Below are 23,182 nucleotides of genomic sequence, written 5' to 3' on the forward strand. Positions count from 1 at the left end.
TGGTACACCCTGGAATTCTTCACCCAGGAATCCAAAAGGAATTAAAGGCCTAGGATGGGGGCCTTGGGGAAAGGAGCCAGCAACCCGCATTGGTAGCGAGAAGCCGAGTGAAATAATGAAACAGTGAGATGTCAGGTAAAAACTACCTGGAACTGGGTGTTTCATTCACGAGAGTGACTCCATCTCCTCAGAATGTTAATGACATGTGGACTTCCTTATGTTATTGCCTAGTTTCTGCTAAGGAATGGAACACAGAGTTCTGGGAGAGAAGCAGGAAGACCCATTGCCAGAGGTGATGTCATCAGGTAGAACAAGACACAGCCTCCTTGGTCAAAGTGCCAGCACCAAGGCTGGCTGGAGCAATGGTTGGTGCCACCATCTAATTTTGCTTTGTTGACATGGCTTTGGGAAGGTATCAGCACCTATGGGTCTAGAACCTGTTCATGCCCACGCTGCTTCTAGGCGGATGTTTTCTGGCTCTCTGTCCTCCAGGGCCTCCAAGCATTTTGCAAAATGCCCTTAATGAAATGAATTCTCACTGCAAGTATTTCCCAAGGTCGTCTCCTTTCTGTGGACAGGGCAGCAGGCCCAGGATGGCGAGGTGATGTGGTAAGGGTTGCACAGGCATCTCCTCAGCTGACGGCAGTGGAATTTTGAACATCAGAAACAGCAGAATAAATAACTGTACCACCTTTAAAATAGATGGTCCTGGATTTAAATCCTGCTTACTCTCTGTGTGATCTTAGATGACTTACTTAACCTCTCTATACCTCAGATTCTCTAACTGTCAAGTGGAGATGAAACTAGAAACCATTTGACAATATTCTGTGAGGATTAAGATGCGCAGTGCTCAGAGCAGTACCTGGGCATGGCACACATGGGAACAGTAGCTGCTACCATCGTGGTGTCCACATCATTCAGATGCCTGGCAGTGGCAGGGAAAAGAGTAGCTTTATAAGTGGGAAGGGAAAAGTGCCCTGTCCCTCAAAGGAGGTGTGACTCAAAGGCCAGCCCTGCCTCACCCTCCTGTGAGCCACCTATCTTCCAAACTGGCTGCTCTCCTGTCCCCCATCAGACCTCAATAGGGTGGTTTGAGGCCCAGCATCTGCCCAGAATGGGGCCATTCCAAGGCAAGCAAGAGGCAAGAGAAGCTGAAGAGGATCTTAGAGCCACTGGCCCCCTGGGAGGAGCAGCAGCGCAAGGCTTTCTACGCTGCTTCCCCTCTTGACAAATGTTCTTGGCTCCTCTGGCTGCTGCCTCTGCCAAGAGCCAGCCTTGGTCTGGGTTGTACATTTTCTCCTGAATAATGACCTAAGCACAGCCTTTCTAGGGATTAATAATGACCGCCGGGAGGGCTGACAGCCCAGAAAACACTGTGCATCATCTCGGCTCTGCTCTTCTCTGGGCAAGATCTCTACCTCCTCTGGGAGGTGAAAAGGGCTTTGAGACTACAGGGACAGCACCTCTGTAACTGTCCTGTGCAGGCTCCCTGAATGCTGATGGGCTCGCTGGGCCAGCTGGAGTCCCAGGCTGAGCCCCCAGTGACTACCCCAAGGTCAACTGGTGTTCAGTATGGGCAGGGCAACCAGGCTGGTACAGGGGGCTGGGTGCAGGGGAGCGGAGGGGAGAGGGGGGTGGGTGTGAGGATTCCTGTTCTCAGAGGTAAGGCCGAAGGAGCTGATCAGACAAGGGCACAAGTAGCGATGAGACAACCTAGGGAGTAAGAAGCGCCACTCAAAGCAGGGGGACGCATTGCTTCTAACTGCAGAGGTCTCAGAAGTTCGTATGGAGGAGGTGGAAGGAATATGGGCTGGCAGAGCTGGAATCTGCTGGGATGGAGCGGGAGGACTCCAGGCGGCATGAGCAATGTGGCAGGAACATGCTGGGTAGGAAGGCGCAGTCCAGGAGGGCTGGAGTGAAGGAGTCTGAAGGGGGTTTGTGTGCAATGGTGCTCAACTCCATACAGGCTTCTCTAGGAGGGAATAGAGAGAGGCTAGAAGGCTTGCGGTGGCCCTGGACTGGGGAGTGCGGGCCATCTGTTGCCTCCTGATGAGTTCAAGTATGTGCCCCTTGTCTCTGTGACAGGCCTGGGTTACTGGGTGCCAGGACATGAGGCCTGCGGGACCCCGCAGGGTGTGTACCCCCTCCACGACCCTCCAAAGTCCTCGAGGGGCCCTGCCCACCCCCGACCTGATCCAGGCACCACAGGCTTTAGGGACAGCTGTGCTGGGTGGCTCCCCAGAGGGCCAGAACAGGAAGACCCAGCCCCAGCTTTCCCCTTTCTCCCACATTAAAGGGAGTTGCAAGAAGCAGTTGAACATGAGGCCCCACTTGACAGACTGGCTTAAGCAGGCCTCTTTAGCAGACAGTGGCCTTGTCAGCTCACAGGTTCAAATGATGGTTACCGTGATGGCTCTGATCTGCAACAGTGCCGGGCCATCTCAAGTGCCTCCCTGGCGTCTCTGGGACTCCGGCGCTCTGTATCTGACCCCAGGGTCTGGGGTGAGGCACACACCTGTCAGGGGTCAGAGGATCTGCTCAGAGCAGAAGCTGCTCTGATGCTGGGTCAGCAGTTTTCCCTCCACATGGCATCCTCCGGTCACTGTCTGCAAGGGCAGCATCTAGATAGTGCTGGTCACTCTGGTCACTGCTCCTGGCCCTGCCTGCAGCCCCCATGGCCCATATTGCTGGCAACCCACAAACAATTCCCACTGCTGGCTCAGAGGAGCTCAGGCTGCAGGCACCACTTGAATGTTGAATGTGGCTCAGACAGAAGCAGTCATTGAAATGGCCCTGGGCCCTGGGCTCAAACTCAGGAGAGTAGGGGAGGCTGTTCTGGGGTCTGCAGTAGCCTGCTTGGGAGTGGGAGTTCAGTTCAATCCATTTAATTCAACTTAAAGATTTGCTGAGTGCCTGTAAGAACCAGGCCCTGTGCTGAGATTAGACATATCCAGAGGCAGATGTAGCCACAAAAAGGCCACCATTTATAGTTCAGGGGGAAGACAGGAGCATAGCAGATATGACATGAGGCTTCTGCGCATACCGTCTCTTCTGTCTGGATTATCCTTCCCTCATCTTTCCAGCTAATTAACTTTCCCTACTCTTCCCCTAGCTTTCAGCTCAGTGTGACTTCCTTGGAAAAGTTTTCCCAGCCTTCCACGACTCAAGCAAATCCCCAGTTCTGTCCTCGGTTGGCCCCACATCCCACTCCTTGGCGGCACTGTCCCTCTTGCATTTGACAGTCGCCTGTATGATTCTTTCATTAACGTGTGTCTCCCCAGCTAGGCTGATGTAAGCTCCATGAGGACAGGACAAGGGTCCATTTCCCTCACCACTCTCTGTTGAGTGCCCGGCACAGTGCCTGGCCTAGGAAGAACCTCGTCAATACGTGTTGGGAAAACACACGAGAAAAAGCGTATAGGACGAGGTCACTGCTAGAATTACGCAGATGGAAAGCTGAGAGCATTCGAAGAGCTGAGATTGAGAGTGTAGAAAGGTGTCCTGGGGGAGCTTGGCAGATGAGGAGAAGCTTGACTCTGGCAAGTAGAGATGGGATAAGGCAGGAAGAGCAGACCACAGGACCTTGGAGGCCAGAAAGCACAGGCTGCACCTGGTGACTGGCAAGAGTTTGGTTTGTCTGGAACTTAGGGACATGAATACACTGAGAAATGAGGTGACATGGGGTGACAAGCCTTGGATGGCAGGCTAGGAGCTGTGCTGTTAGGGGGCTGTGCGGGGCCATTGCTGGCTGGAGAGACCCAGGAGGACCAGTTAGGAAGCCATGGCAGTTGGCCAGGCAGAAACCGGAGGCGAGGGCCGCAGGGCTGACGCTGAGAAGCAGTGGAGAAAGAGGCCATGGGCGTTTGGCTAAGGAAACAGCTCTGGCTCGTCATTCATCCCTCAGCCAGAATGGGATGGGGAGCAGGGGACAAGAGTCTCCCCCCAGCTAGCTGTGTCCCTGGTGGAGCCTGAGTGGGGCCAGAGCACCAGTGCCCTCTGAATTCTTGCCGGGCTGGGCTGCAGTGAATTTCCTGCTCCCTCCTTGGCCTAGGGGAAGACGAGGTGCTGGGAACCCCTGGACAGCAGGAGCATGTGGCCAGGGTGTGCGGGGTGTCCTCCACTCCCCTCCAGGCCTCCTCTCCACCCTTCTCCACCCGGCCGTAGGCTTTGGGAGGCCATTCCTTGGACTGTGTCAGCCTGGCTGACTTACCTTCGAGTTCCATTGGGTTGAACCATGTGGTATAATAAAAACTATATTAGGTCTCTGTCCTCAGTTCCTGGCACAGAGCTCCTAAAACCCTTGGCATTTCCTGCATGGCAGGAACGTCTTCTGTTACTCAACACGGCCCCTTCCAACCATTCCGGAGTTCATGCTAATGAGATGATTCAGGGTGGAGCTCCGAGATGGCTTTAGGACGGGACTAGTCACCAGAAAAGATCAAACATGTAATTAAAGGGCGGGGCCTTTAGCCCCGTCCCCTGACCTTTGGGGAGGGGAGAGGGGTTAGAGATTGGGTTCTGAAAGTCCTTAACAGCAATGTGGGGAGCTTCTGGGTTGGTGAACACACTGATGGGAAGGCGATACGGCCAGCCAGGGCCTGGGAGCTCTGGGCCACCCCCCTCCCTCCGCCAGCTCACTGCCCAGGGCATCTCTCCCGTTCGCCTGTCCCTCAGAAGCTGGTAAACATAAGTGAAGTATCGTCCTGAGTTCTGTCAGTCATTCTAGCAAATGGTTAACCCTAAGTGGGAAACCCCTGAATTTTCAGCCAAGGAGGACAGAAGTGTGGGTAGCCTGGGAACCTGGAACTCATCTGAAGTAGGGGCCATCTTATGAGACTGACCCCTTAACCCGTGGGGTCTGGAAATTACTGTCAGAATTGAATTGAACTACGGCTTGGCGCGGTGGCTCACACCTGTAATCCCAGCAGTTTGGGAGGCAGAGGTGGGCAGATCAACTGAGGTCAAGAGTTTAAGACCAGCCTGGCCAACATGGTGAAATCCCGTCTCTACTAAAAACACAAAAATTGGCTGGGTGTGGTGGTGCACATCTGTAGTCCCAGCTACTGAGGAAGCTGAGGCAGGAGAATTGCTTGAACCTGGGAGGCGGAGGTTGCAGTGAGCTGAGATCGTGCCACTGCACTCCAGCCTGGGTGACAAAGGAGGCTCCATTTCAAAAAAAAAAAAAAAAATTGAATTGAACTATTATACACCCAGTTGGTGTCAGAGAATTGGAGAATTACACAACTCGGGGGGAAAAACCCACACAAGCCATTGGGTAGGACCAGCAGGAGGTCAGTGGCAGGAGGAAAATAGGGAAGTAATTCCCTCAGCTTCCTCCTTCGGGTTACTGAAGATTAACTGTATCCCCCTACCAAAGACAGGACTTCTACCCAGTGGCTCTCCCACAGCTACGGCCCTATCAGAATTCTCAGACCACCCTCCCACACCCTCCCACACCTCCCACACCTCCCACACCTCCCACTCTCTCCCACAGCTACAGCCCTATCAGAATTCCCAGACCACCCCTCCCACACTTTGCCCCTCCTAACCCTGAGGAGCTTCACCATCCCATGATGATTTTTTTTTTTTCTTTTTTCTTTTTTTTTTCCAGATAGAGCCTCACTCTGTCGCCCAGGCTGGAGTGCAATGCAGTGGCGCGAACTTGGCTCACTGCAGCCTCCACCTCCCAGGCTCAAGCTGTTCTCCTGCCTCAGCCTCCCAAGCAGCTAGGGCTACAGGTACACGCCACCACGCCCAGCTAATTGTTGTATTTTTTTGTAGAGATGGGATTTTACCATTTTGTAGAGACGGGATTTCACTGGCCAGGCTGGTCTCAAACTCCTGGCCTGAAGTGATCCACCCGCCTCGGCCTCCCCAAGCACTGGGATTACAGGCGTGAGCCACCGCGCCCAGCTATTTATGCATGTTTCTGTCTCTACACCTCACTTTGGTTCATCCAGCTCTGTGTGTCCACACTCCTGGCTTGATTGCAGCCCTTGTGCTGATGGATTGGCAACCTTGGCACAAGGATACCCCTGCTGATTCCCACTGGGGGCTGGAATCATTTTTTTATCCCCTTTCTTCATTCTGGGCTAGAACAGCAAGACTGGAAAAACTCTAGAAATCAGTTGTTAACCAATCCTTTCCTTTGGAAGGCTGAGAAATTGTAGCTGGGGAGGGGAATGGGCTGCTCAGGGTGACCCCCCTCTCGGTGGAATGGGGTCTCCTGACCTAACTTCAGTCCTCTTTCCATTCCACCAGAAAGGCACTTACCAAGCTCTCATTACATTAAGTTTTAACATTACTCAGGGTCTCTGGTCAATTTATTTTAGGCCTTTGTGCTCATTTCTATGTGAAGAAATAAATGTATACCTATTTAATTTTCCTTTTCTCATGTAAGTGTGCTACTGTTTTGAGAGCAACCAGGGAACAAAATTCTGACCCCATTAATGGGTCTCATTTTATTGGTCTTTATCTTTATAGAGTTTCTTTTTTTTTTTTTTCCTAACTTCCTTATACACTTTGCCTTGTAATTCCACCATTTAGTTTTTACCTCGGGGAGGGCTTAGGGGCCTGGAAGATCTGTTTCCAATCATTAAAATCATTAAGATGATGAACAGCAGCCCCTTGATTCCCCAGTGGGCACATCAGGGTTTCAGGGTGGGGTGAGGTAGGCAGGAAAGTGGAGGAAGGAAGCAGAAGCGAAGAATCAAGGAGAAGAGAGGAGGGAAGGCGTCTCTGAGCGGCCCCAGCACTCCGTGCAGCCCCTCTCAAAGCAGACAGCAGGTGCTAAAGGGCTGTGCGGGGCCTCATCTCCTGGCGCGAGGGGGCCCAGGGCTGTTGGGAGGAGCGGGAGAGCTCCTGGAGCTAGAGGAGCCGCACGAGACCACACATTCACCTCTGGAACCCCGAACACCGCTGGGGAACGCACGTGAGGGACCCCAGGGCGGGCCGGAAAGGATGGCGAGGACCCAAGTTGGGGCCTGCTGAAAAGTCTCTCCTTCGTTCCCTCCGTCTCTCTCCCACTTTCTAGAATTTCTCATTCGTCCAGTTTTTCATATGTTGGTTTCCCAGTCCTTCTCTCATCAATCACTTATTCCATTTATTTTAACTCCGTCTAAAGCCTTTATTTATCCCTCTTTTTCTCTTGACACTCATCTCTATTTGTGTGTCCACGGTGCTGAAAACTGAACGGATAACAAATTGCTTCGATTCGGGCCAGATCCTTCTGCTGAGCTCCTTGGCCTCTGAGGCCGCCTAGAGCAGCGCCTGTATCGACTCTATTTGTTTTGTCTCACGGTCCCAGTGGCGCTTAATTTTTCATCATGCATTTCTGTCGTCTCCTCAGTTTCCCTGTAAGCATCTTCAGGAACAAGCCCATGGCCCCTGGAGCCCCTTCTCCTCACTGAGTCCCATCCTCAGCCCTCCTGCCAGGCCCTGCAGCTGCTCAGGAAATGGGTGTGGGGAGATTAATGCCTCCTCACACCCCCACAAAGGCTTCTGACCTTCACTGCACAGTGGAATGCTTTCGGCTGGGGTGGTGGCGCAGCCAGGGGTGGCTTGAGTTGGCCTTACACTCAATCACTTCCATCATCCATCCCAAATAAAAAAAATTAAGAAAAAAGAATACTCACTAGCAAATATCAGCTTGAGACAATCACCAGACTCTTACACCTCCTGCCACCATCTTTCTACCTGAGTCTTTCTTTCCTCCATAGAGACTGGCCCCTGGTCTGGGAAGATCTTTCCCTCCATTCTCTGACTATTGACACTATTCATTTATTTGCCTCTGCTGAAAAAAAATCATCTTTCTTTTTTGAGTGATGATTGTCAGGCACTAAGCTAGGAGCTAGTGACAGGGAAGATGAGATGACTTCATAGACTTTGTCCTTGAGAAGAAAATGTCAAAGGAGAATACAAGTATACAATTAAAAGGAGAATGACACATACAATTAAATAGACATTCATCTTGAAAGGTATTTAATTTAATTTTTTATTCTTTTTTTAAAGAGACGAGGTCTATGTTGCCCAAGTTGATCTCGAACTCCTGAGCTCAAGTGATCCTCCTGCCTCAGCCTCCCAAAGTGCTAGGATTACAGGCATGAGCCACCATGCCTGCCTTAAAATGTATTTTAGCAAGTACACACTGTGTGTCAGGCATCATTACAGGTGTTGGACCACAGCAGAGAACAACAGAAAAGTTCAATAATAGAATAGAACTCTGATAGTTTATAGTATTTACCCTTTGATAGAGCTCATAGTATTTACCCATTGATAGCGCTCATAGTATTTACCCATTGTTGCAGGTTAGGCTCTCCAAGGAAATGGACTCTGAGATTGGGGTTTAGTGCACAGGATGTTTCTCTTTTTAAAATTTATTTTTAAATTATTATTAATTTTTTTTTGATGGAGACAAGGCCTCACTATGTTGCCCAGGTTGGTCTTGAACTTCTGGGCTTAAGCGATCCTCCTGCTTCAGCCTTCCAAAGTGCTGGGTTTAAAAGCATGAGCCACCACACCCAGCCAGCAGAATGTTTCTTAGGCAGTGCTCTTGGGAATACCTTTGGAGAGGAGGGGAAAACCAGATTGGGCAGAGGGGAAAGTCCAGCTGCAAAGCAAACCCAACAGCGGAATTGGCCAATCCCACAAGGGCCTGGAACTAAAGTACTCCAAATCAGACTTGCCCTTTTTGGGGTCAAAATGACTAGAAATTTATACTTCCACCTTGATCAGTCATTGGATGAGGGCCATTCCAGGAAGGATGATGTAGCCTTGGGCAAGGTGGCTCTTTGCAGTTAAGACGATTTCTGAAGGGTCTGACAGTTGAAGGCTGTCAACAGAGAGCCCTGCCTGCAGCTGGTGCAATAAGTGCTTCATGAAAGGGAGAATTGGGAGATGCACCACTGTGTCCATAGCATCCATAGCATGGAGGAAGGAGGGGATATTCAGAGGATGTTCTTGTACACCAATATCTGTGTCTCCTTTTCTTGTTGGGATACTAGTAGACTGACTTTCCAAGAGCTCTTGCATCTAGTGGTGCTATGTGAATAGTTCTTGTCAATAGACACACCCTTGCAGGCTTGTCCTAAGAACGTCCACGAGCTTCTTCATGATCTCTTTTTCCTCACTTGCCAACCAGTTATCTGAATCCAGCAAAAAGATTCAGTGCCCTACCGGGTACCCAAACCACACTATGGAAGGAGCCTGGATCCCTGAGTGACAACATGGAGCAGAGCTCTCACTTCTCTCACTTCCACTCGAGTCAAGCAACATTGCACTGTGACGTGGGGGGGAACAAATGTTTATTTTGTATTAATTGTTACGTTCCACTGAGACTTGGCAGCTGTTCATTTCAGCAATTAGTATTTTTTGACTGATATAATCATTTCTCAAAGTGGGGCACTTCATTACAAAAACTAAAATATGAAGGCTGAGCAAAAAGGGAACAGATGTAGTGGGTTAGGTAACTGGAGAGCCATGTTATACTCAGACAGAACATTTGGTAAAAGCTATTGCCTGTGATAACCTGGGAGTCAAAACCACATGCTCTAGGAGGGGAAGATGGAAACGAGTAAACAAGAATGTCATGCTATGTGTTGCTTGTTGTTGGCTGCATTCAGCAATTCAGCAATATATTACAAGAAAAACAATAAGCTCAGGAAAGAACTGGTCAATTCACAAGAAGAAATGAGATAGAATGGAGAGAATCAGAAATTCGGGACATACAGCAATGGGGAAAAAATGACCTCTTCTAGAAAACTCTTTCCTCTTTGGGCTTTATTTTTCTACCTCCCCAGATAAAATTAATCTCTGTATTAGTGGAGATCTGCTAACTGTGGTAACAAACAATCCCCTGTGTTTAGTACAATGAAAGTTTCTCTCTCAGACACTGTTCAGTGTCTGAATTTTAAAAGGTTTTGAACGATGAAGACCCAACGAATCTTTCTTCTCAGCTAAACACAGTGAATCACCCCTGAGGCAAACATCAACTCCTGGATTGTACCTTTCTACCCAAGCCTGATAGCCTCAACATAGCCATCATTATGTTAACAAAGAATGGCATAAGGAAGCAAACAGAAAGAAGGCAGCATTGAGAATTATGACTCACAAAAAAATGGGGGTATAATTAATGGCATGTTATGCAATCTGACTGGTATCCTTATAAGAAGAGGAAATTTGGCACAGAGAGTGGCTCAATGAACTTGCACACAGAGGCAGCCTTCTACAGGCCAAGGAGGGGGATCTCAGAAGAAACCAAAACAGGCTGGACACAGTGGCTCACGCCTGTAATCCCAGCACCTTGGGAGGTTGAGTTGGGTGGATCACCTGAGGTCAGGAGTTCAAGACCAGCCTGACCAATAGGGTGAAACCCCATCTCTACTAAAAACACAAAAATTAGTCAGGTGTGGTGGTGGGCACCTGTAATCCCAGCTACTCAGGAGGCTGAGACAGGAGAATCACTTGAACGTGGGAGGGGGAGGTTACAGTGAGCCGAGATCATGCCACTGCACTCCAGCCTGGGCAACAAAGAGTGAAACTCTGTCTCAAAAACAACAAAAAAGAAACCAAACCTGCTGAGACCTTGATCTTGGACTTCCAGCCTCTAGAGCTGTGAGAATTGACAGGACACAAACAGATTAGAAGCCTCCTAAGTTGTTGAGAGAACTGTGTTGCCAATGAAGCCAGGAAACTGGATGTAAAGGGCTTTGACCATCCCAACACACCCGAAGTTCCTAAATTTGCAGCTAGATGCAGGGACTGGATGGGACTTTGCTTAACCTCCCCAGGGAGGTGAGCCAATGACAGGCTGTGGCAGAGACTGCTAAGTAAGGCTCCTACCCTGGGTTCATGCTGCTACCACGTGCATCAGTTTTCTAGGGCTGCCATAAAAGTACACCACAGACAGGTCCCTTAAAAAATAGGCATTTATTTCCTCACAGCTCTGGAGGCTGGAAGTCCAAGATCAAGGTGTCAGCAGGTTTGGTTTCTTCTGAGAGCCCCCCTCCTTAGCTTGTAGATGACTCCTGTGTGCAAGTGTATTGAGCCACTCCGTGTGCCAAATTTCCTCTTCTTATGAGGACACCAGTGAGAATGGATAAGGGCCCGCCCCAACAGCCTCATTCTAACTTAATCCCCTCTTCAAATGGCTCAGTCTCTCTATGCAGCCACGTTCTGAGGTACTTAGGGCTAGGATTTTTAACATGTGAATTGAAAGGGACAAAATTCAGCCTTCACATCTAGGTAGGCCACATACTCCACTTCCAGCCTGGACTCTTTCAAACCACCCATGACACCTTTCACGGTTGCTGCTGTCCTGCCTGTCATGCTGCTGCAGAAAATCCAGGATGAGGCCCTGAGGCTCTGGAAGACAGGCAGGCCACGCCAGGGAAGGTGCCTGGGTCCTGAGTGGATGTGCATGGCAGCGCCCTCCTGCAACCCGCCGTGGACAGGGTCTGAGGCAGCAGTGTGCACTGAATGAAGCCCCTGAGACTTCAGGGTTGAATGTCAGGCAGTTGGTAGGTCCCCACTGATACAGACAGGTTTATTTTGGGCATCTTCACCGGGACTCAGCCAGCCCTGTGGTGTGTCAGGGCAGGGAACCGCGTACGTCGGCACCTGGCTTGCATTTTAATAAAAGTTATGACTGGAGTTGCATGGGCTTAAGAAAAAACTTTCAAACACTCAGTGAGAAAATCTGGTATGCATCTTCCCTAACAACATTCTCCAAGTAACAATTTTTTTAAAAAAGATAGAGGCCGGGCGCAGCAGCTCACACCTGTAATCCCAGCACTTTGGGAGGCCAAGGCGGGCGGATCACGAAGCCAAGAGATCAAAACCATCCTGGCCAACATGGTGAAACCCTGTCTTTACTAAAAAACAAAAATTAGCCAGGTGTGGTGGCGGGTGCCTGTAGTCCCAGCTACTCGGAAGGCTGAGGCAGGAGAATCACTTAAACCAGGGAGGCGTAGGTTACAGTGAGCCGAGATCATGCCACTGCACTCCAGCCTGGCAATAAAGCAAGACACCATCTCAAAAAAAAAAAAAAAAAAAGAGAGAGAGAGAGAGAAACGAAAAGAAACAAAAAGAAAAAAGAAAAGAAAGAAAGAACAGCAGCCTTCCTTCCTGCTAGCTGTAGAGGAATCATGCTGAGTCTCTACATTGTTCCCAGCTCCAGACAGGCACCCTTGTGTGTCAAGAGAAAAATATCTACAAATCTTAAAAGATAATTTTTGAGATTGTGAAGTGCGTGTGTGATGGGGAGTTCCTCGCGTCTGCAGAAGTCTGCTGCCACTTGATTGACGTGGCTTCCAAGGCTGGTTCTGTGGAGAGCCGTCCCGCCCAGGTGCTCAGCCTGAAGTTGATCCGCCCCACGGTTCTGGTTGCAGGGGTCAAGAGTCCACCTCCCTCAAACAATTCTAGTCAAGTGTGCTTTCCAGAAACGGAAATCTTTACTATTTTAGCACCAATAGAAAAATAAACACACATTGCACACGTTTACCTCCCCACCCCCTGCAGAAATAAATACCCCACTAGGACCAAATCCGAAGCCAGGCTGAGGGAGATGTCCGGGTTTTGAGGCCGGTCTGGTGCCTCATAGAGGCAGTGTGGCACGAAGGTTAGTCACCTGGACTTTGGCATTAGGCTGTCGGGTCCAGAAACTCTGCTGACCACCGGGTAGCTGCCTGTGGCTTGGGGACGTTATTTCAGCTCTCTGAGCATCAGATTCTCCATCTCTAGATAAACGTGGTGATAACAATCACATCACTTCCCACAAAGGGTTGTATGTGATGAAACAAAATCATGCATAGAAAACACTTAGCAGGCCGGGCGCGGTGGCTCATGCCTGGAATCCCAGCACTGTGGAAGGCCAAGGTGGGCGGATCACACCAAGTCAGCAGATCGAGACCAGCCTGGCCAACATGGTGAAACCCCGTCTCTACTAAAAATACAAAAATTAGCTGAGCATGGTGGCAGGCACCTGCAATCCCAGCTACTAGGGAGGCTGAGGCAGGAGAATCTCTTGAACCCGGGAGGCGGAGTTTGCAGTGAGCTGAGATTGTGCCACTGCACTCCAGCCTGGGTGACAGAGTGAGACTTTGTCTCAAAAAAAAAAAAAAAAAAAAAGTAAACAGTTAGCAGAGCCCATAGTGAACACTCAATCAAGATGAGCCATTTTTACCTCCTCCTGCTAAATTTGACTTTCCTTCCTCACTTCAAGAACTTCCAACTTCCCCTGTTGCTTCAGTTGCTGGTGAGCTGTTTGCAGGACTCCTACGTCCCCTGGGTGTCCTCTGGGTTCTCCTGCCTGCGTTCCTCTCCCTGCTGCCCAGACACCAACACCCAGTGTCCTGCTGAGTGCAGGGTGGAGTGCTGCTGTGTGCCTTCCACCTGGACACCAACCAGTTTCCATTCTGTGAAATTTCCTCTTCTTCCTTGGCTTTCATTTCCGCCCACTGAAAACATTTGTGAGTTATTTTCTTTGTTTAACAAACATTGAGTATGCGTGTAATACAGTTTTGCATTTCCAGCCTAATTGTTACTCTAAACCATCTCTTAACTTCCATATGTAATGTTTACTGATTTTTATAGCAACTGTATATATAATTAATCAGTGTACTTTGGATTGCTAGTTTTTGATATGCTCTGTATTTGTTAGTCCTTGGAAATCTTGATGAATGAACTATTATGCTTACATAATATGATAATGACATGGAAATAGGTTTGCTGCAAACATAGGGAAAAGCTGCCCAAGAAGCCCCTGGCTCTTCTGTCTTGGCTCTGGGGGCTCTCGGCATGGATCCTGTCACCAGCAGACACTGGAATAAGCGTGTTATCCAGCAGACCTCAGTGAGTTTTGGGGGAAGACCCGGAAAAGCCCTAGCTGGGTGAGACGGCCCAGCCTTTCCCTTTTTCTGGCACTTGCTGGGCCTCTCCTGGCAAAACATCCCAGCCTGGATTCAGCCACCGTCCAGATGCTGAGCCCCGCCCCAGAGCTTCTGAAGACGAGGGCTCCATGCAAGTTGGCCTGTGGCGTTTGCTGAAGGGAAGCAGCTCCTGTCTGCTATGTTATCAGCAGCCCCAGATGACCCCAGCTGTCACGTGTGCTTGAGAAAGGCTTCCCGCTCATGCAGAAGCCACACAGGGGTTGCTGGGAGTGTGCAGCCTCCAGGTGAGTGTGTGTGTAAGTGGAGTGTCAGGTGGAGTCTCTTCAGCCTCTCTCTCTCTTTCTCTCTCTCTCTCTCCTCTCTCTCAAAGATTGCGTGGCTTGGATTCTGACAACACTATCACACGCAATGTCCCAAATGATTCTCAGCACAGCCCAGGGAGCTGCACAAGGGAAGAAGCTTGTGAATCACACGCCAGCTGTGCCAGAGGCCGGAGGCTGCACTCTGCCTCTCATCCCATGGGAAGGGACAGGCACCCAGGACCACGATCCTGCCTCCTCTCCCTCCAGCCCACGCTTCAAAGAGCTGTGACCTTGTCCTTATGGGCTTTACAGGACCTCGTGGCTCCCTAATGCCTGAGGCCCAAGTCCCTCACTTTTATGTGCATTGATGGTCTTGCCACCTTCTTTGTTCACTTGTTCATTCATTCATTCAAAGAACATTTCCTGAGTTTTCTGGAAGAAAATGGGACACACTGGAAGAACAGATGTCTGAGAGCGCTCAGACCAGATCAGCGTGGATAGCGGATTGGGGAGTTGGAGGGTTGCAAAGAAGTCTGACACAAGGAGATCAGTTAGAAGGGTGTATTAGTCAGGGGTCTCTCAAGGGACAGAACTAATAGGATAGATAGATATATAAAGGAGATTTTATTAAGTATTAACTCACATGATCACAGGGTCCCACCATAGGCCATCTACTCGCTGAGGAGCAAGGAAAGCCAGTCCGCGTCCCAAAACTGAAGAACTTGGAGTAGTATTGACCAGTCGCAGAGGGTGTTGTCAGTCTACAGGAGAAAGGGTGAGGTCCTAATAGAAGGCGGTAGCAGAGTGGTCAGCGTGGCTGGGGAAGCACCATGGGTCAAAGCAGCCAAAGCCCATGGTTTTCAGCCCGTTTTAGAGTCAGATACCTTCCCCCGACTCTTCTGATTACATCCGCCCGCCGCCCCAGGAATGGTTCTGGGGCTCCGCTCAGGGCTGGCGCACACTCCCTCTCTCTGAGGCCCCGTTAGTTATCAACTCTGACTTCCACCAGCCACTCCCAGGCCTTTTTCTACAGCCCTCACTATTTCAACAACAACATTCTTGGGGCCGCTGGTGGCAGTTTGTTGCTAATAAAAAAGATCTGGGTTGCAGATGCATTCCCCAGCTGTGCCCATCTGCCTCTCAGATACTGCGTTAAACCTACTTCAGGGCCGGGCGCGGTGGCTCAAGCCTGTAATCCCAGCACTTTGGGAGGCTGAGGTGGGCGGATCACGAGGTCAGGAGATTGAGACCATCCCGGCTAACACGGTAAAACCCCGTCTCTACTAAAAATACAAAAAGTTAGCCGGGTGTGGTGGCGGGCACCTGTTGTCCCATCTACTCAGGAGGCTGAGGCAGGAGAATGGCGTGAACCCGGGAGGCAGAGCTTGCAGTGAGCCGAGACCATGCCACTGCACTCAGAAGCCTGGGCAACAGAGCGAGACTCCGTCTCAAAAAACAAACAAACAAACAACAAACAAACAAAAAACCCTACCTCTGAAGCCTGGATGAAAGTGATTCATTTTACAGAATCCTGGGACTGGGTAATACTGGTTGCTTTTAGGGTCTCCTTTGTTGGCCTATTTTTATTGCACCCCCTATTTTTATTGCTTTCTTGGGGCTTAAGAATCTTGACTCCATCGTCTGGGCGCGGTGGCTCACGCTTGTAATCCTGGCACTTTGGGAGGCTGAGGCAGGCGGATCACAAGGTCAGGAGATTGAGACCATCCTGGCTAACATGGTGAAACCCCGTCTCTACTAAAAATACAAAAAAAAATTAGCCAGGCATGGTAGCACACGCCTGTAATCCCAGCTGCTCGGGAGGCTGAGGCAGGAGAATCGCTTGAACCCAAGAGGTGGAGGTTGCAGTGAGCTGAGATCGTGCCATCACACTCCAGCCTGGTGACAGAGTGAGATTCCGTCTCAAAACAGAGTCTTCACTCCATCTTTCCATACAAGCCTCCACTTTATTGGGAAATGTCAATTACTGAATCGATAAAAGAGATGTGTGCTGATTTGCAGAGCACTGTAAGGCAGAACACGGGCTGGTGCTGAATGTTTCAACTGAAATTAATAAGGAAAAAACTAGGTAGAAAATTTAAAAGCCAGGTGCAGTAGCATGTGCCTGTAGTCCCAGATACTCTGGAGGCTGAGGTGGGAGGATCACTTGAGCCCATGGGTTCAAGGCCAGCCTGGGCAACAAAGTGAGACCCCCATCTCTTAGAAAAAAAATTGTATTGAAATTAATAAGAAAAAAATGCTGGGATGGACAATGAATAAACTTTCTGTTTTCAGTTTTTGAGATAAGAAAGGAAATTGAATATGGGAATATCTCAAAACAAGGAGAGTTTCAAAGGTGTGTGGTGCCGGAAGAACCATTGCTTGCTGCAGCAAAGTAGGTTAAACATGGGGTTTGTGCCCCCAAGTTTGAGACGCTTGCCCGGAGGCCGCACCATTGCCTCGCTCCAGCCGACAAGGGCTTTGCAACGGGCAAAAGTGAGTCCTGGACCACACTGGCTTCGAGGCTCATCCGGCCTTAGCAGGGGGACTAAAGAAGCGAGTAAGGGGAGAAGAAAGGAGCCATTTGGTGGGAAAAGGAAGACTTCAACACAGTCACCCCCAAACACAGGGAGGGAAATAGGGGGTCTCACTTTCAAGAGTCCTCCCCATTTTCATGAAGTCTATTTTAACATAAAATCAGAGAATCTTGAGCTAAAAAGAGACAGTCAAGGGCACCTGGTCCAATCACTACCTAAGAATGTTTGAATTATGTTTGAATCTCTTCTGCCACATCCTTGTCAAAAGGCTCTGTCTTCTGCTCAAGCACCTCCAGGAACAGATCCCTTGCCACCTCCCAAAGGAGCATAGATGTCATTGGCAACCCTGGGGAAAGCAAAATACTTCATCATGCCTTGTGTTCTGCATCTTTGTACCTCTGCCTGCCCATCCCAGCTCAGACGAACATGGCCTCAGAGCACAGAGCAGCTTGCTCTTCCCAGGATGCTGCTCCTGCCATTTCTCCCTCACTCCAACCCCCAAGAATCCTCAGCCTTCCTCAGATGGCCCAGTCTTCCGCCTGTCATCACCTGGAAGCAACCTGGCATGTCATAGTCCCTACTACTGAGTGATGCGTAGTGCCTCACCTGACCCTCCTGATGGGACGGGTCTGCACATAAGAGAGCAAACTGCTCCCTTTACCACAGCCACCATTCCTCTCCTCGGCCCCGGGTGCTCCAGCTGGCTCCTCTCACAGCCAATTGAGCCTGCATCTGGTTGACCAAGACCACAAGCCTTCCTTGGGCGTGCTGACCTTAGCTCCAGGCCCTCTGTCTGGCAGGCTTTGCAGCTCCCCGGAGGGGCTTCAGTCATCTTCTAGCCAGAGAGTGGAGAGAAGGGGCCAGTCTGTCCAAGGCAAGAGTCAACGTTGAAGAAGGAACAGAAAGTAGTGGAGGGCCGCCAGCCCCAACCTGGGGAAACAGACAGAGGGAGAGTGGTGGTGTGCTGGGAAACGCAGCTCACTGGGAGTCAGGACACCTGGGCCCTGTCTCAGCAAGCCTCCCACCTCCTCTTTGGAACCACTTTTGACTCCCTCCCAGGGAGAAGGAATCTAGCTGCTCCCGTGAACTGATGTCACCACCACAGCAGGACAGGGATGAAGATGGGCCTACAGCTGTGTGTGGCCAATGGTGGGATTTTTTCATTTCTCTGGCCCTGTGGCTTATCACAGTGCCTGGGCCATAGCTGTGCTCAGAACCTATCTTTTCACAAAGCAGTGAGTTGCAGGAATGCTGGGACTCGCCCGGGGCCCCCATGGCCAACAGATAGCAGAGCCAGAACCCAGGTCTTGGCCAGTCTCCCTCTTCTCATGGCCTCAATCCAACTCAGGTCCAAATGGGTCCATGGCAGGTTCGCTCATCCCTGCGTATGCCCTGGGCTGCATACACAGAACCCGCTCAGTGAGTCCACCCTCACTTCTCATGACTGTGAGCCTCGGTGTGTCATTTTAGCATGTGCATGGGGAGACCTCCAGGGTGTGAGGAGAACAGGGTGGGCCAAGTGTGGAACCCAGCAGTTCATTCTAGGAGGGCACTTGACCTGTTTGGCATTGCTTTCTTTCCTCTCGTTTAGAGTAGGGCGGATCCTTTATAAAATAGAGGCGTCCCAAAAATCAGACGCCAAGCTAACTGCCCTGAAGTGAAATCACTGTCCTGTTTACTCAGAGGAACGCTGTAAACTCTGCCTTTGCAGCTGATGGAAGCCATAAGCTTTATACCGTAAGGGTTCACAGCTGCTACAGCTCAACCCTCAGCACCTCACCCCACTTTTGAGGGGCCAGTCGCTTGAATGACAATAGGAAAGTTAATTCGCAGGTCACCACTCATGCTCACCAGCCCCCCAGAATGATGAGTGGTATATAGCACTGTTTTCAGATATCTCTCTTATAATGATAGGAGGAAAAATAAAATCCATGATCATTATCAAAGGGTCAGCTAAATTGTCCCTGGCCCGGGCCTATGGAAATTCCTCACTGTATACATCTGTGAAGAACTGAAATTCTCAGTGTTGAGAAGAGAATCAAGGCATGGACGTAGGAGCTTTGATGTGTAATCCCGCAAGCCCCTGAGTTTTGGTGGCATGAGAGATGGCTGGCATGACCATGTGCTTAGATTGGGTTGACCGCACCAGCTGGGGAAGACAGATACCTCTCCCCTCCTGTGGCTGTCCTGAGGCGTTGCACAGGCTGGGAAGGGGCCTGGATTGTGGAGCTGGGGCAGCCAACCCTGGGGACTGCCTGGATGCCACGTATGAAATGGGGTGGGGTGGAGGGAAGATGAGTATCTCTGAAATTACAATGTAATTGATGAGAAGATAGGACTGAATTGTTCAGCCTTTCCCCAAAACAGTATCTCTAAGAAAACTGAGGTCAGTCTTACTTTTCTGGCTGCCCAGTTCTGCCCTGATCTCCCTTCATCCTGAAGCTCTTCCTTGGCTCCATCTCTACCTCCTCAGAACCCCGTTATACTTCAGCTGCCCACTCCTCCATCCTCTCCCACTGCCCACCTTGTGGTAAAGACAAGTGTCTGGTCCTGCCCAGACTGCAAGCTGCTTGAGGGTGGAGACAGATTGCCTTACGCACCTTCATGTTGCCCCAGGTAAGTCCAGGTGCGAGGGTGCGTGCTGAATGTTTGAGCTCTGGAGTAGGGCCTGTGCTGGCTCCATCTGTGTGTTGTTGCACATAGCAGGGCCTCAGTGAGTGTTTGCTAAAGAAAGGACTGACAATCAGGAGTGCAGGGTCTGGGGACCCTCTGGGATGGCCATTTGAGAATGCCACTAGATCCCCTTGCATGTAGAGAGGAGACTGTCTTGTTCAGCCTGTGAAGCGGGTGACTCACCTTCTCCAGGTCATTCTCTGTGCTGTGGGGAGTCTGGCTCTTGTGTGGTGCCCTGCACCAATGCCCTTGCTTACTCTCCTAGGCTGATGGGGAGAGGCTCATGCCAGGGCTCCTGATGGCTAGATGGAGGCCACGTAGTGCTCCCTCCCTCTGGAACAGAAGTGGTGATCTAGGAGAACCAGCCCAGCATGAGGACGATGAGGAGTCTAGAGGAAGTACCGGCGGCCATGGCCAGCAGCGGCCCGCTGTGCCCCAGGGTGGAGACAGAGGCACCCATCCAGAAGGGCTGGTTCTGGGACCTGGGGGCAGGGAGCAGGCAGCCGGGCTGGGCCACCTACTGCAGATTCTCCCAGGATATTGTTTCTCCCTCCTGTCCTTGGCAACTCCGTGGGTCACTGTCACCCAGCATTTCCCTGTTCCAACCTGCTGGGCACCTTCCGGCCCCCCATGCCTTCTCTCTCCCCTCAGCTGCCCAAAGGGTCTCAGCTCATCTGAGAGTGAGTCGCGAAGCTGCACTTTTTCACTTCTGGTCCCCTTCTGCCTGACTCTACACGGAATTAAAGTCCCTAAAACTACATTTAGCACCTCCAAAAAGCCCTTCTACTGATTGAGGAAATGTTCTCAGATATACAACTGTAGGTGGCCTGGGGAAAGAAAGGAGCCAGTAAAGGCACAGGTTTTACAATTTGTATTGAATATCCTTAAGTCCAGTAAAGTGTACAGATCGTAAGTGTACACCTTGATGAACCTTTACATGTGTGTACGCCCATGGAGCCAGCGCCCAGTCAAGACTTAGAACATTTCCAGCACCGTAGAAAGCTCCTCCCGGTCAATGACCACCCTCACCAAAGGGAACCACTGTCTTGACTCTGTTAGTCAGCTTGTCCCTGACCTTCCTGTAAACAGACTCGTCCTGTAACAGCCATGAAAGTGCTGCGCAGATTCCCTGCCGAGGGGAGCAGAACTGATGGAAGGCTCAGTCAGGAGTCACCGCCAGTTCTCACTGAGGCCCCCTTCCCGAGGGTGCCCCCAGCCAATGCCTGAGCACAGGGGGTTGTAATGAGCCTATTTTTGCAAGACAAGGACTCCCCCAGCAGGTGAGTGTGGCTCCAAGACCCCCTATTGGGACCCTGAGTCGCTTCCTCCCGCTCTGCCATCTGGCCCAGTCTCCTCTACAGGCCAGACCTGCCTTGTGGCCAAGGGCTCTCCTCGCTGTCTCTGGCTCTTTCCTTTCTCCATCCCAGGCATTTTCCTAAGAAGTCTCTTGCACGTCGAAACCCGTCTTGGTGTCTACCTCTTTGAGCACCTGAACTAACACACACAAACTGTTTTCAGGTGCCTGGTTTCTTTCGTGCGTACCTGTCAGTGAGGTCCACACAAGTCACTGCATGGAGCAGGAAGATACTGCCTTGGATGTGGCTGATGTCCTCTTCCACGAGGTGGGAGACCTTATGACTTCTAGAACCTTCATATGTCCTCAAGACCCACCTGTCACCAGGGCAGGGGCCCCTGACAGCATTCCTGCCAAGCTGTCATCTGGACTCAGCTTCAATGTCTTCAGGGAGAGGCCTCTGTCTCCTCTGTTCATCCGTCGGCAGGCAGTGGGGTAGAAAATTCTTCTTTATCTGGGTCAGTGCACAAGACGCCTGGCTGCCTCCTCCAGTGATGCCATGGACACAAACCGTTCATTCCTCTGTTCCTGCTTTGAGGGAGTGTTACCTGTGGCCTGCCGCGCGAGCCCTCACTTCAGACAGGGCGGGGAAGAACAGACCGGTGGTTGATGTAGGCCCAGCCCTGTGCCTTTTCTCTATGCAGGGGTGGCTGGGCAGAGGTGAGTGCAGACTTGGAGGTGTGGAGGTAATGAGAGAGGAAGAGGAGCACCTCCATGAAGGCTTCTACAGCTGCAGGCGGAGTCCCCTCACTTTCTCCTCGCAGGTAAAACATCCCCCTGGCTCTAGAGGGAGAAACAAGTTTTGTGCTCTCCTGCCTCCTGGGCCTTGGTTGAAGTCTCAGCTCTCATTCCTAGATGTTGTGTGATCTTGAGTACAACACTCACCCTCCAGGTCTCAGTCTCCTCCTATTTCAAATAGGAAAATAATTTCCTACCTCTGAGACCTCTTTGAGGATTATATAATTTGACGCTTATGAAACGTGCTTTGTGGATGACACCTGGGCAGCAGCCCTACTCAGCTATGAGGTGGTGGTTCTAGGTGTGAGTTTAGGGGTGTATGTGTGTAGGAGGTTGTATTATGGCCCCTAAAAAGATGTGTGCGTCTCCTAACTCCTGGAACCTGTCAGTGGGAACTTACTTGGAAAAGAGTCTTTAAAGATGTAATTAAATTAAGAATCTCAAAATGAGATCATGCTGGATTATCCAGGTGGGCTGTAAATTCCATAAAGTGTCCATTTTAAAAGCAGAGGAGGAGAAGATGCAGAGGAGAAGACAGGCTACATGAAGACAGAGGCAGCTGTGCAGCCACAAGCCAAGGAATGCTAACAGCCATCAGAAATGGGAAGCAGCAAGGAAAATTATTCTGCAGACCTCTCCCACTAAGGGAGGAGACCACCACTCATATTGTCTTAGGCCCAGTTTCTGCCTTCAAAGAAAGAAGAGGTAAAAACTAAAAGGCAGAAATGAAATCCGTAGGCAGACAGCTGGGTGCCACGCCCTGGGCCTGGTCCAAGATCAACCCCTGACCTAACCGGTTATGTTATCTATAGATTCCAGACATTGTATGGAAAAGCATTGTGAAAATCGCGTCCTGTTCTGTTCCGTTCTGATTACCGGTGCCTGCAGCCCCCAGTCACGTACTCCCTGCTTGCTCAATCGATCACGACCCTCTCACGCCGACCCCCGTAGAGTTATCAGCCCTTAAAAGGGACAGGAATTGCTCACCCGGGGAGCTCGGGTTTTGGAGACGTGAGTCTTGCCGAAGCTTCTGGTCGAATAAAGTCCTTCCTTCTTTAATTCAGTGTCTGAGGGGTTTTATCTGCGGCTTGTCCTACTACACCCCCAGAAATGTGAGAGGACATGTCTGTTGTAAGCCACTTACTTTACAGTCATTTGTTACAGTAGCCATAGGAAATGGATATAGTGTATTACGTGCCTTCTTTATTAGAATTTGATGGAAAAGACTACTTGTAATCTTTAGTCCATTTCTGCTCTATACTTGCAAGCTTGTTGAACCCGTTTACATACGGTCACTAAGAAAAATAAGATGCTTATTTTTTTTTTTTTTTTTTTTTTTGCACATTACAGGTGAGGCATCTGAAGCTCAGAGTTAATGAAATTAAGTCTGCATAGCGAGCTGGCATCAGAACAGCAAGCTGGTGTCAGGAGTGCCCTGGCCTTGCACCTCCCACTACAGTGCTCAGTCTTCAGCCCCCGTAGCCCTTCTCTACGTCCTCTGCTGTGTCCCACTCTGTGCCAGCATCCCTCCCTGGGCAGAGCAAATGCTCCAGACACAGGACTGGCAGGGTGAGGTTCATCGTGGGCTCTGTCCAGACTCTCTCCTCTCCTGAGGCTGTGGAGGACAGGTTCCCTGAAATCCCTGGAAAAGAATCTCACGCACCAGCTTGGGGCAAGGACCGCCTGACGCAGGTG

This window comes from Piliocolobus tephrosceles, chromosome 2 (genome assembly GCF_002776525.5).
Source record: "Piliocolobus tephrosceles isolate RC106 chromosome 2, ASM277652v3, whole genome shotgun sequence".
Lineage (NCBI taxonomy): Eukaryota > Metazoa > Chordata > Mammalia > Primates > Cercopithecidae > Piliocolobus > Piliocolobus tephrosceles.